General features: G+C 40.2%; 1 protein-coding gene across 3 annotated transcripts in view; it reads right to left on the bottom strand.

The window, feature by feature from the left end:
• The window catches only part of UNC93A (unc-93 homolog A), a 28,713-nt gene extending 24,257 nt beyond the window's left edge, over positions 1-4,456 (bottom strand). Inside the window, exon 1 of one of the 3 annotated variants that reach the window (XM_072927162.1) lies at positions 4,263-4,456. The gene's annotated coding sequence lies outside the window, so the exon portion shown is untranslated. Of the gene's footprint in view, positions 1-2,165; positions 2,334-4,262 lie in introns of those variants that run through there. The other 2 variants (XM_072927163.1, XM_072927161.1) reach the window with 2 other exon arrangements.
• Between the last annotated feature and the right edge of the window lie 9,244 nt (positions 4,457-13,700).

Here is a 13,700-nt window from a genome sequence, read left to right as displayed (position 1 = left end):
TTAATTTAAAATATTTAAGAGGTCACAGCCAGTTTCTGCTTTGGAGAACATTGCAGTATGTGCCTTTTCATTTTCTTCTTTTGCCTTATAATCTTCTCAAATGAAATAATGCAGAAAACATAATCTTTTAATTCTCTATTGTTACTGGTACTTCTATGTTGCAAGTCTAGATAATGGCTTTTTATTTTACAGGCTACTATGCTCAGCATGAGAACTCCTTGAATGAGATCACAATGCTGCTCTTGTTTGGCAGTGTTTGTAAGCCTCTACAAGAAGCTTAGACCAAACTGGTGGTACTTTCCCCCATCTTTTCAGGTTAATGGATCCCTGCAATTTTCATGTGACAATATTTCAGAAGAAATTTACACTTGGTGATAACATGCTTGTTTCTGTTTTGGACCCCTTAGAAAAGGTCTGCAAAATTCTAGGAATTTGCAGTCACAGGTCTAAAACAATTGAAAAAAAATATTGAGGCTATGTAAGAATAATGCTTATCCTAAACAAAAGCACAATTATCACCCACTCTGGCACAGGCAAGAACCAGGAATAGTGCAAAGACAAGTTTTTATTTTAGTTCTCTTTCTTGACATTAGCAGTAATAATAAGAAATCTTTAAAAATCATCATTAACTGGACAATATTTTTTAAATGCAGTGTTGGACAGGTTATCTGATCAGTAATTCTGCTCTGGAGGAATTCCTGACTCCTAGTTCATAACATTTTCTTAGCAGCATAATATTGGACAGCATATGGGGGATAGTGGTAATTTGTGTGTGTAGGGTTTTTTTCCCTCTTCTTTTCACTGATCAAAGCCTGTTCCACATCCCTTGCCCAGAGCCTTGGTTTATCCGACTGACTGGTCCCAAGCCCCTCCTTAGGAATGTGCAGAGGCTTTACCAAAGGGATCTGATAAGGCTGAGGATCTTTTCCTTTGGTACCAGGCAGCCAAAGCTCCAGCAGGCCTGCTGTGTATCACCCTTGACACTTCTTTCGTTCTTTCTGCCAGTCCAAGATTAAGTGAGCCTAAACCTCAGGAGCTGTGTGCTGTATTTGGGCATTAGGTTTCACACAGAAGACTGCAGCCACCAAATGAAAGCCACTTGCAGAGCACAATCATGAAAGAGGCTGGTTAGATTCATTACTCCATCCCACAGGTGATTACATTTGTTTTCACCTGTTTATTTTCTCAGGGTAAATGAGGGGAGTCTTTGCTCAAAAGATTATAGCACGAGAGGCTAATCTTTGGAGGGTTTTGTGCTTCATAATTATCTCCCTATTTAGTCTAATTTATTGTTTAGGAAATTGTTTACTATTGTTTAGTAATTTTAACAATAACAGAAGAAAGCCCCACAACACCCAGGATACTCCTCATAGGATTTTCTGCCTTAGGAGGCTTTTAATTGGTTATTTCCTTGGTGGTACACAGTATCCCTTGAATCTATCTACGGAAAGGATGCTTACACAGCATTTCCTCTCTTGCTGTGAAAACCTGACCATGTTACTTCCTTATTCTCCTCCTCCTTCACCTGTGTTTGTGCCCTGCTCATTTTGGATTTGGAGCAGGAAGGGCAAAGCCCAGCCATTTCTGACAGGGGCATTGGAAAATACCACCTGTTACATGTTGACAGAAGGTCACAAACTGAAAGTGAGGTAAAAGTGAAGTGAACAGATCAAGCAAGAAAAGCCATTTTCTTCCAGGAAGGGGGTTGTAAGGGACTTGCCAGTCAGTAAACACATTTTACCCACAAAGTTGGGGCAAAATAATTTTTGTAGTGTCAAAGGCTCAAGAATTGTAACTTGCTCCTGTTTGTCTATGAAGGTTTGAACATTTCACCCTTCTTCAGTATTTCAGGTCTCATTTCCAAATTTCCTGTATTTCCCATCTCCCCTTTCAAATACTTCCCTCCTAATGTGCAAAGCATCCACAGATACTGTCCTTTCATGTCTTCTCCCAGGATTCTCTCTGCATGCAGAGCTGTATAGACATGAGTAAGCCACTTCTGTCTGAGCCCTATCTGCTGATGTCCTCTGTCTTTCTCTGGAGAAACCCAAGTGTCTGTCTCAATCTTCCTTTATGTCCTTGATGTATGTCATCCTTCCTTAATCCCTGCTTTGCTGTTCCCTAGCCATCACTCTGCCTCTGTCTTGCTGCTTCTCCCTTCTTACCTCATCTTCTGAGTGCCAGAAGACTTGTTGATTCTTAAGGGAGTGGCTTGTAAACTGCAGGTGGTGTTCTTGTTTCACAGGTTATTACACTACTCTTAGCCTCACTGGCTGTAAGGTTTCTCTCTCTCTCTCCTCCTTTAATACCACTCTTGATTTCTCACAAGGTCAATTTTTTTCCAGCTCCACTCCCTATTACTTAGGGAAGAAGAGAAGAGACACTTTTTCTTCTCTGTTGGAAGAAAGATCATGGTAGAAAGGGAAAAAGATCCTAGAAGGGTACAGGATTGAATGAAATTGACTTTTTTTTTCTTTAGGGCCATGTAGGAGACTTTCCCTGCAGGACACTTATCTGCTCTGTTGAATGCAGCTCTCCAAATAACCAATATCATCTTTATAATAAAGATAGAACTCAGTTTAGGATAGGATAATGTGATGCCAATCTAGACTCACTTATAAATTCTTATGACCTGGAGAAAGAGCTCCTTTAATTGTTGGACTTCTTATAGCTGTTACTCACCTCCTGAGATTTGCATCACTTTTGGCTGGAGTTTTCAATGCATGAACCCATGTATGAGAGTGTTCACAGACACTAATTCTAGCCTAGGGAGAAGTTCAAGCATTTTGAAGGTAGCACAGTGCCCTGTAGAGCAGCCAACCTCTCCATGGAGGACAGCCAAAGAGGTCAGACTCACCAGGCTGACAGCTGCCTGTGAACAAGCCCCTGCTTCTCCACCAGAGTGGTCTTGCATTCATTCTCTTATAATAAAATGCTTTTATCTGGTTCAAACTCAGCCCAGTAACATTCTACTTTCTTTAAAGTGTTGTATGAGCACTGACATAGTACTTGGGCCTTATCCTGCATTTTAGATGTTTCAGAATAGCTGCAGTAATCCCATTTCTAAGCCTAAACCATCGAATGTGACTCAGTTGGTTAGACTTAACACCCGGCTAAGATAAACATGCCACTGTTGTGATCTGTGCTTTTATAATGAATGGGTAGGGAGGCAGATCCTGCATATGAACAATGGACTTTTGTAGGGCAGTGGCTCTGAAGTCTTTAGAGCCATTTACTGGAAACTGCCTGACTGCATACTGGTTGTTCACATGAGCATGCATGAGAAATTCCTTGCACACACCCATTATGTGTGCTGGGAGAATGGGACTCCATCAGCAACCCAAATGATACACATTTTTACCTTTTCTTTTTTGTTCAGAGGTGGCAGTTCATGTTATTAATGACCTTTATGAAGCTAGCTCATAAAAAGGTCTATAGTGATCAGTCAGGATGCCCCTACTGTTGAAAGGCTATCACTAAGGTTTGTGATGAATTCATCAGCCAATAGAAATAAAAAGAAGAGAAAAGAATGGGGCTTGATCCCAGAGAGCAGGGCTTCTTAAAGCCGTGTTGGTGTATATGTCCTGGAACATGGAGGAAAGTCCTGATGCCTTCCACCTTTCTTTTGTATATTGGTTACACCCGTAACTGGACACTGCCATAAGGGGAATATTTACAGCCTATTTACCACCTACCTGCCATCAATGTAGATATCTATATAAAGATATCAAAGATAAAAGGGAAAGTAGCATAAGTCTCTTCTTCTGAAAGCCTCACTTTTGCTTTCTTTCTCTGAATATACTAGAACCACCTGTAAGGGCGAGAGCTACCAAGCAGAAGTACAAGCAGGGCTCCTGAGAGTGAAATATCAGAAAAAGCAGCTGTAGTGGCTGGTATGAGAGAAAGATAAAATAGAGTATCCATTAAACAGAATAGGCAATCCTGCAGAAAATTTTGATGATAAAATTTCCTCCATATTCCAGTAGATATGATCAGGTGCTTGGGGCTGGTGATTACCTGTTTTACACGGCCTTTTCTGTGACACAAAACATGGGGAAACTACATAAACTTCCCCTAGGGTGACAGGGAGTTTCTCCCAGGTCTGACCAATAGACACTTTCCCTTGCCAGTGTCAGTAAATCATGCATTGTTTATCTACCAGCTGTCCCTGACCCCTTTCCCCCCATCTGCAGCCCTGCCTTCTCCCTCCAGTCACTGGCCCATTAGTCTGTATATCTTTGCATTCAAACAAATCAAATTACCTTTTTCCAGTGGCTTCCTGTACTTTGAAATTATGAAGCTGTGATAGACCTCCCTGGAAACAGGTACCAGGGTCCAGCTGGAAACATCTTGATGGTTGCTGCTCTGAACAAGCTGTGTGCTTCTGCACTTGCACTGATCTTTATAGAAACTGCCCCAATATGCTCACAAGAGTTGCAAAACACCTATACCATCCTTGTTTTGAAATTCTTCATCAGCTTTTGTCAGTCCTTATGTGAAACTTGAACCAAGAAACAAACAGTATGTAGGAAGACAGGTCATATACAACTCCACCTTTGGCTTATTATCTGATAAAAGAGTAATTACTATTTTATTTGCACTCTTGCTTGCATAATCACTCACTGCAAAATGCTGTGGTTTTTTTGGGGTTTTTTTTTCCACCAAACTGCTCCCATTTCCAGAGAAGTACTAAGATTCCTAATCAGTCACTCCATCCATTTCACAGAAGCTAAGTTCTGTAACTTCAGGATGCTGAGGAGTATCAGTCACCTACACCACAGTATGATGGGCACACCATGGGGGCTTGAAGGAGAAAAGTGATAGCCAATTACCATCAGTTCCTTTGTCATTTAGCAGTACCACAGGAATAGTTGCTGCATACAGAGAGTTTCAGCCTTCATGGTATCTGGAAAGTCATTCTTCTTGGGATTTTTCCTATTCAAAGTCACTCATGGAGCATGTTCCAGTATCCACTGCAATCACTGAAGACTTCCTACTTTGACAACAGTTTCTTCATCTCTTCATACTCCCATGGATGGATGCCCTTGCCTTTCCCACATGAGAGAGTTAAAGTTTGATGAAGTCAGCTTAAGCAGGAGGCTAAAGAGTTCTGAGCATTTTAGGACAGCTCTGAAGAAATGTGGAGGAAAAACTTCCAGAGCAGTGTGCAGGAAATCTAGATGCAGCATCTAGCTCCTAACAGACTGCTGACTTCAGTAGGCTATTTGTGAGAAAAGACATTTCTATTCTGTTTGCTGGATCCCCTAAGGCTAACAGACAGTGGAGTGAATATGTCTGCAGCTACTTCTTAAAAAAATCAGTATGATTAACTTTCAGAAATTACAAACATTATGCAAAACATAGATTCCTCCATGCCAGACCTCTGGAGGTACAGTAGTTTTAATTATTCAGCATTAAAGTTGGGCTTAATTAAGTTTTATCTCAAACATTCTCTTCCAGAGATAGCTTTTTAAGTGACTGTAAGTGTTTTTCATAAACAGACAAATAGAAGGAAATCCAGAGTATACTACAGAAAATTCCAGTGTCTTTTTATTGTGAGATCTCTTCTCTGGAAGGGAGGAGGAGATTAGGGAGTAAAACTATACCATATGGAGAAGAAGCACCAGGGAGTTTACTAGAACAGTTAGAGAAAAGCAAATAAACTAGTGGCCTGATCTTCCGATTACCAAATACTTAACTATCAAAATCTTCATATCCATTTTAAATCTTCTGAGAAAGACACACTTTCACACCTCTCTATTAAAAGAGCAGAATGCACATGAAGAGGCTTTCAGTAAATGTACAAAATCCATGCTACAAAAATGTGCAATAATTGGCAATTAACTTTTACTTTCATAATGAGTTACTTTTACTTTGTTTGTAAATATGCCCAATTCCCTCTGCTACTGTCACTTTCTTGAAGCTGAATCTTTGCTGAGACTTGAGGCAATTTTAAGCTATTGTCCCTGGGACAGCTGTGGTGCCTTTGATCAACAGGGAAGTGCAGGGTGCATGGATCATTTCTCCAGAAGGCATTCCTGCAGTGGAGAGAAATGATAAAAACGAGTGAGCCTTTAGTATGAATCCAGCTGTTCATTGTGGCTTTTGCAGGAACTGGAGGTGTAATGAGATATGTTTTGGTAGGTAATGGTGCAGACTACAGCCTAGCTGTCTGTTGTGCAGGCTTTGCAGAGATGGAAACCCATCTCTGCAGAGATGGAAACCCAGCCAGAAGAAGTCATCTGTTTCTTGTCCTTGGCATTGCTATTGGAGAATCACCAGGACCTTAATCCCAGGACCTTGGTTTTGCAACAAGAAGAGCTCAGACCTATCTTTTGGTTGCAAGCATTCTTTTACCCTTTAGAAGTCAAGGTCCTGATATGGGCTTTTGATTAATTATACTTTTAAATCTTTCTCCTTTCTATTTACGTTTTGAGTGTAGGTGCAGAATTTCAATGGAAATTGGCTTCTGCTAAGAACTCTTTGGCAGCATAAGTAATGCAAACATCAGAGAAATAGATTAAATATTGCAGCCTAAAGAGTTTGCTGAAATTACAATTCAAAATAAGTAAAAGTCCTTTAATTTCAGCTTTTAAACAGGAGTAGGGCTCTCCAAAAATGTAATCTATGAGGCATGTCAAAGGTTTTTGACATTTGAAATTATAGCTCCAGTACCAAAAAGAGGCTGTCAGTTTGTAGCTTTGTACAGGGAAAAAAAAAAAGGGAGTTATTTCTTTTATCCCTCAAATGTGAGTTATTTCTTTCATTCTTTGATACATCTCCAGTATATTGTTGTTTGCAGAGCTGCTTGAATTTAGTAGATGAGAATCAATAAATGAACCATTTACTGATTGTGAAATTGACTTTTATAATTGAGAGACTGCTGGAAATATATGTATATCTGAGGGAAGCAAAAATCAAACTACATTGTATTGTTCGCTCACAGCAGATCCAAAAGCAGTTCTTTTGGATAAAAGTTACAGAATCACATGAATCTCCGAGGAATGTACCACTAAACATCAGCTAGTCCTGCCTCCTGCTCCAAGCTGTGCTGCCACCAGCACTATGTCAGATCAGCCATGTGGCCTGATATCACACAGCCTGCACTGAAGCTGCTGTTCCTGTTCCAAGGACTACCACAACACACCTCTCCAATGACATAGCACAGGACAGTGGGAATTTCCCTTGGACTGATGAAATTTATTCCCTGCTGATGAAATTTATTCCTGAGGCAGGAAGCCCTGCTGCTGAGACATTTCCTAGAGACACAAGTGACCATCTTGCTCAGACACAAGATGCTTACAGAGAGAGCCTGCTGTTTCACAGACTGCATGGGTAACCTTTGCAGCCTTACACAGTAGGTAGTGCAGTGTCCTCTACTTGTTAGAATTAACTGTAGTGTAAAATTCAGCTTATAGCTACAAATTGTGCCTTAGTCTTCATTTGAGTTCATACCTTCAATCATTTTGCAAGTAACGGGCTAGTGCAAATTACTATGTTAAATTGGAGGACTGAGAATTCTGATCTAGACTGAGATTTAGAAAAGCCATTGTTAGTTTTTATGGGGTCTGTATTCTTTTTTAATACAGTTGACAACAGAGCCTTTTCTCTTGAGTGGAGCAGTTTGATGTTCCATACATTACAGGATTTTATGACTCCTTTAAGAATTCAGAAGCTTTGCTTGGCTTGCTACTCAGGTGTGCTCCTTCTATCTGGTTGAATTCCTTCCACCAGTTCAAATCTCGGGTATCAAACTTATTTGACACCTTGTCTCAGTAACTTCCCTGGACTTGCTCAGTGTACTGATTTTCCTCAGTGATTGTTTCCATATTTATTCAGAGGTTGCCAGTCTCACCTCTGTCATGGCTGATCTCTCTTTTACCCTGCTTATTTTATCATCTTTGCCCCTCCAGTCTCTGAGCCATGAGTTGATAAAGAGAAAAGCTGAACATAGAAATGCAGTTGACCTGTCAACCTGAACCTGGAAACCTGCTTCTTCAGCACCAGACTCTGTTTAGAATCAGGCATTGCAAATTACCAAAGGGAGCTCTACCTCTGACTTTCTGCTTTCACTAAGAACTTTCTCTGAGGATTTATTTAGTATCACAAAGGGTATAAAATGAGAGGGGAAAAAAAAAAAAAAAAAAAGAGGCTGACTTCTAAAGGCTCAAAGGCTCCCTTAGAAGTTCTTCAGCAGATACTTTGTGAAAAAGGAAGCCAGACATCATGTTAAAAACTGCAAAATCAGCACAAAATGTGACCTGTGGCTTAAAGAGCTCCTCTTGTTCATCTCTCTATCCCACGGCAGTAACATTTTTACTAAAGTAATTTTTTAAACATTTGTCTAATCTCTCCCTAAAATAACAAAGTAGGAAACTGCTATGGACCTCTCTTGGCAAGCTATTTTAGACCTTTTACTCTTACAACCTTCTTTTAATAGATAATTTTGGTCATTCTTCCTTCTGTAGGAATCAGTTATGGAGGCCTCACAAATGCCATGCAGAACTGAGAGGTCATTTGGTATGACCTGCAGATGATACACTCCTGTCTATAAAATCTTGCATAACACTTGTAAAATCATCTCAAATTCTAATCCTGCCTTACTTGTGGTCTCTTCCAGTGTCTTCTGAAGATGTAGTCAGCTCCTGAGGTGTTCAGACCTCTAGATGTTGTGCAAAACCAGCACACAGGAGAAGGAACTCCAGGATAGATACCAACAAAACCTCACTTGTCTTTCCAATCCAGCTGTGAACCAGGATATGTGGTCACTGAGTGTAGCTGTGAGCTTGCACACAACCTGCATTTGCTTCATCAACACTCTACCTGGCTTATGAAAATGTCATGTTAACCAGGGACTGGAACATAACAACATGAAGATAAGTGACTCCTTACTTCTTCTCCTCTAGGTACTAAAGGCCTGTTAGCCACTATAGGAAGGAAATTCTACCAGTGGGACATAATGTTTGTTCTTAACAAATCCATTCTGGCTGTTACTCTTTTCAATTTTCCCTTTAACAAATATTTGGTAACAAATTGATCTACTTTTTTCTTTTTTTTTTTTTTTCCTGAAAATTGAAGTCTTGGTGAGAGACAATTGTACAAATTTTCCTTAATTTTTTCCCATCATTTTCTGAAGACAAATGTGATCTTTACTCTTCACCTGTCTCCAGGAAAAACTGGAAAGAGAGATGGTAATATGCAAAATGTAAGGACACATAACTAAATGCACAGGTGGAAAGAACTGTCTTAGTGGAACAAACCATGTGAAATAAGGGTTGTGGAAAACCACTTAACACACCTGCATATTTAAGCATGAAAATAAGTACTAAAAGCATTTCTTGTCATGAAATGTCAGTGCTAAATTAGGAATATAGGAGTTACTGTTCTTGATGTTGTATAGAAGTTACTGCTATTGATATTGGCCAACAGAACTTCATCTAGAAAAACAGGTTTTATTTTTGCTTGTTTAAACATAATTTCTCTTTTCTTATCAGGACAGCCAAACTTCAGATTAAAAGTATGCAGAAAATGCAGTTAAGTCTGTCAGTTTTCAGATAACCTTTGAAAAGCAGTTTAATCTGCATTGAAAAGATACCCAGGATCCCCATAACCCAACCTTCAACAAGATCCATGTGTTTGCTGTATAAGCAAATCCTCTTTTCCTCCATGGCAGGTTGAAGTTTTCCATTTGTTTTCTGCGCCATGTAGTGTCTCATGAGTTATCATGTATTTGCACCCATGGCCACTCTTCAGGAGAGCTGCAGGGAGCAGGTGCAGAGGAATTCCCAAGACTCAGTGGTGGGTAGAAAGCAGCTACAATGCTGCCCTGTTTTGCTGTACTGACCATTTCCAGGCACTGAATTTCCCTCTGCAGAGAAGGGCACTTCGGGCCAGAAGGAATCTGATGGGGTCTGAACCCTGCAACTGGGCAGCAATGGCTTGGCACAGCACCAATACTGTCTCAAACACATTCTCACACAAACTTCTCCCCTCTAGGAACAGGCACTTACCTATGTATCTCTTGCATTGGGCAGCCCTGCCTACCTAAAGAGCATTGGGCCTTTAGTGGTTCACAAAAAAGTCACTGCTCAACAAAGCAAATTTGTTTGTTTTCTCCAAATGGAAATCTTCAACTATCAAAGGAGTGTTTAACACCCAGTGTTAAAAGCAGAAACTGTTGTATGACTTCTGCTTATCCTTGGCTTCTGACAAAACAGTGGGGAAAGCTGTACAAGTAACTGTTTTTATCAACATTCAAGGTCTACTTTACCAAAATTTCCTGCTCTCAGACATCTAAGACTGCTTTATAAGCAAGTAAAATACAAATTATTTCTTCATCCCACATATTGTCCTTCTGGGAATTACTCACTATAATCTTTCTCATATGCTTACTCAGATGCTCCCCAATGTCAATTTTTACTGATTGCCCAAAACACCCCCTTGCACAGACCAGCACACACATTTTGGGTGCTTGTGCTGTGCAATCCAGTAGATCCAAGATCCAGAGAGTTTAAATTAAGTGAGTTGTACACCACCAAGTGCACAAGGTCATACCTAGTGCTTCCTCTCAGTTCCTTTGGAAAGTTAACAGATGGATGGAAAGCTGTGTTGCTGACTGATGATGTGTTACTGTCTGTGGAGAGGCCCTGCTTTCAGAGAGAAATCTAGGTGATTCCAGTAAGTTTGTAATAAGAGGAAAGTAATCTAGGATTTTTTCAGTCTCTAAGTTCACATCTGTACCCATGTGAACTCTTGTACTTTCAATGAAGTCAAAGAGTCCAGGCTGATTTGCCATAGCTGAGCACTGCTTGGATGTAATTAATCTGTGGGGTTTGGGGTGTTTTTTGCCTAATCTGGAATCCATTGCAAGCCAAAGCACATTAATAAGACTGTATGAATTGCCTGTAAAAGCAAGCATATCTTCTTGCCTTGGTGATGAGTGCATTGGAGTGCTGTATTCTTAGTCTAGCCAAAATACTTCAAAGGGTAAACAGTTCTCTCTTTTTATATTTGACAGGAAAACATAGGACAGGTGAAACAGTGTATTACAAACCCTTTTTTAAAAATTTCTGATAACTTAGAAGCAGATCCGCAGAACAACAAAAGGCTTTGCAAGTCTCTGGAAACGCTCTTACAGTGCTTGGCAGAGAAAACATAGAGGCGATCCATGTTCCATATTAACCACCACGCATCATAAAACATGGGATCCAGTATCCAGTGTGCCTCTTTCCTCCTTCCTCAAGGAGTGAATATCTTCATGACTGGTTTACAAAACCATCCATATGTTTGCTGCTTTTCCCCTGTGTAATACATTGCAGGGATGAATCACAGGGCCCATGAACTGGCAGACTGGGCACCCTTCTAGCAGGAGACGAGTGATATGGGCTTGAGTGTGCAGAAAGAAGAGAAAATGGAATTTGTTTCTCACAGACAATCCTAGAGAGGTGTATTAGGCACATCTCAGCATAGCTGGGTAAAGTCCCTCTGAGAAGACAGACCCTATGGGAAGCATTCCCTAGCCTCTTACTGCTAATTATATGTAATCTACTAAATGCAGCCATCTGGGAAGTGAGGCTATTTAAAGTACTTTAAGACTCTAGCTCTGTAAGGTACTGTGTAAAATCAGGCACTATCCTGGCCGACAAAGACTGTGCTACGTTATCCATACATTTCATTGACTGTTGGGTGGGACTTAGGTTTTAAAAATTCCTGGAGTCCTTTTACAGATGGATGATTTGGAATCTGAAATTATTGCTTCTTCTCTTCTACTTTGCTTCGCTACACCACTGAACTATCAAATATCTGAGTGTTGTCAACTGGGATTACTTTGTTTTCCCCCATCCTAAAACCCCCAGAACTCCAATGTGCTGAATTTGAAGAATGTTGATTGTTAACACAGGAAAAAACCCAAACCCCTCTTTTGGAGACATTACATGCAATTCCAGCCAACCATGGTGAAGAAAAAGACAAGATGATGAGGTAGGGAGGGAAGAGAGGGTTAGATGGGAAGATACACAGAGATGGCAAAATAAATATTTTTTTTTTTTTAAGGCTAAGAAGACATGTGCTTGCTATCTACAAATAATCACACTGCAGATAAAGTTTTATGAAGATTAAAGGACAAAGATAGTGCAAGATCAAATGACTATGCCACAGTTAAAAAGAGGCTGCATATGAGCAAGCTGTCAAATCATCTGGGAAAAAAAACATTCCGGGGTATTTTTCAGAGCAAGTGACTAGGGAGAAGCTCAGATAATTTAAAAAATAATGGTGTCAATTTACCAAAGTGACAAATGGCACCTGTCAGATGGAATTCAGTAACACAAGATGTCCTTTTTAGTCCTGTATCAGCTTTTCTGTAAAAGCATTGTAAGGTTTATTTTCTCCTAGCAACAAAATACACATTCTGATTGTTGTTCAAGGTACAAACTAAAACATTTAGGTTCAATGTATGTTATTCATTCAGGAATGCACATTCATGCAGGAAGATACTGTCCTAGCAGCTGATAAGTCAGAGGAGAGTCTGTTCTGCTTTGAGCCCCAGGATGTCTGAAATTATTTTTCAGTGCCCTCCATCCTCAGTGCTCATGAAAACCAAAAGACAGCACTACTGATTCTGTATATTCAAAATTATAACCAGAATCCTTGCTATAACTAATATCATCATTTTGTCTTCAAGGCAGTAATATTTCAAGAATCAGAAGTCTAAGATGTCATTTGATGCTTAGTTTTGAAGATACAAGCTTCACTTTTTATAGTTATGAGGGTAACAGCTCACTATGTTTTTCAAAATAAGAGCTGAGATCCTTGTACATTATTCCGGAAACTGTGACTTCACAAAGATATCAAATAGCATGACAGAAAAAGAGAGAGAGAGTTAAAAAAAGACTCTATCAGCATGCCACTTCTTTTTCCAGACAGATTCATAAACCAAACCAGTCTCTCCAGGATGTATTCTGGTGTCATGTGTATTTTTAAAGCCCACCCTTGCCAGCAGTGGGTATGGAGGAAAAAGCAGGAACGTGGAGGTGAAAAGTCAAAGGAGTACTGGTTTCTTGTGGGACCAGGGATCAGGAAGGGCACAAAGGGTGAGAGGTTTCATCATGCAATTCCTGGAGGCCCCCAGGTATGATTTTGCCCAAAGAAGAGAGGGGACTATACTTTAAGAAATCAGGAAAACTTGGATCTGGAGGAAGTATAATGAAGAAGGCAAGTTTTTTGCAGCCACCTATGACTTTAAATATATGTTTTTAATAAATCACATTCAACTGCCACCAGCACAATCTGGAAACAAAGGCATTCCTGTTTCCAAGTAGCCTGAACAGGCTGACACTCCTCAGCTACTTGGAGAGCCAAAAGTAGCAATGCTGGAAGCTCCCCAGTTCTGTACATGATGTTCCAGTTAAAAATCAGCCTGACATTCCTGGCCATGTCCAAAGAACTGGGGGGCCTGAACACACAAGTTAAGTGGTCAATTAGAGAAACATAACATTGCATGGCTTCTTGACCTTTCAGAGCTGGAATGAGTTTGCCAAACAGGAAAGAGTAGGAATGAAACAGAACAAGTAATTCAGAAACCCTCTGGGTATAATCTGCTGATGCCTTGCACCTCCGGATTCATTTCAGGTCTCTTGGCAGAGGAATTCATAAGTGTCAGCACATTTCCAGGGGTGAGAGCAGAATCCTGCATAACCTGCTCC

Source organism: Taeniopygia guttata, chromosome 3 (assembly GCF_048771995.1).
Source record: "Taeniopygia guttata chromosome 3, bTaeGut7.mat, whole genome shotgun sequence".
In the NCBI taxonomy this organism is placed as follows: Eukaryota; Metazoa; Chordata; class Aves; order Passeriformes; family Estrildidae; genus Taeniopygia; species Taeniopygia guttata.
The sequence above is the reverse complement of the archived record's forward strand: the minus strand, read 5'-3'. Positions and strand labels throughout refer to the sequence as shown.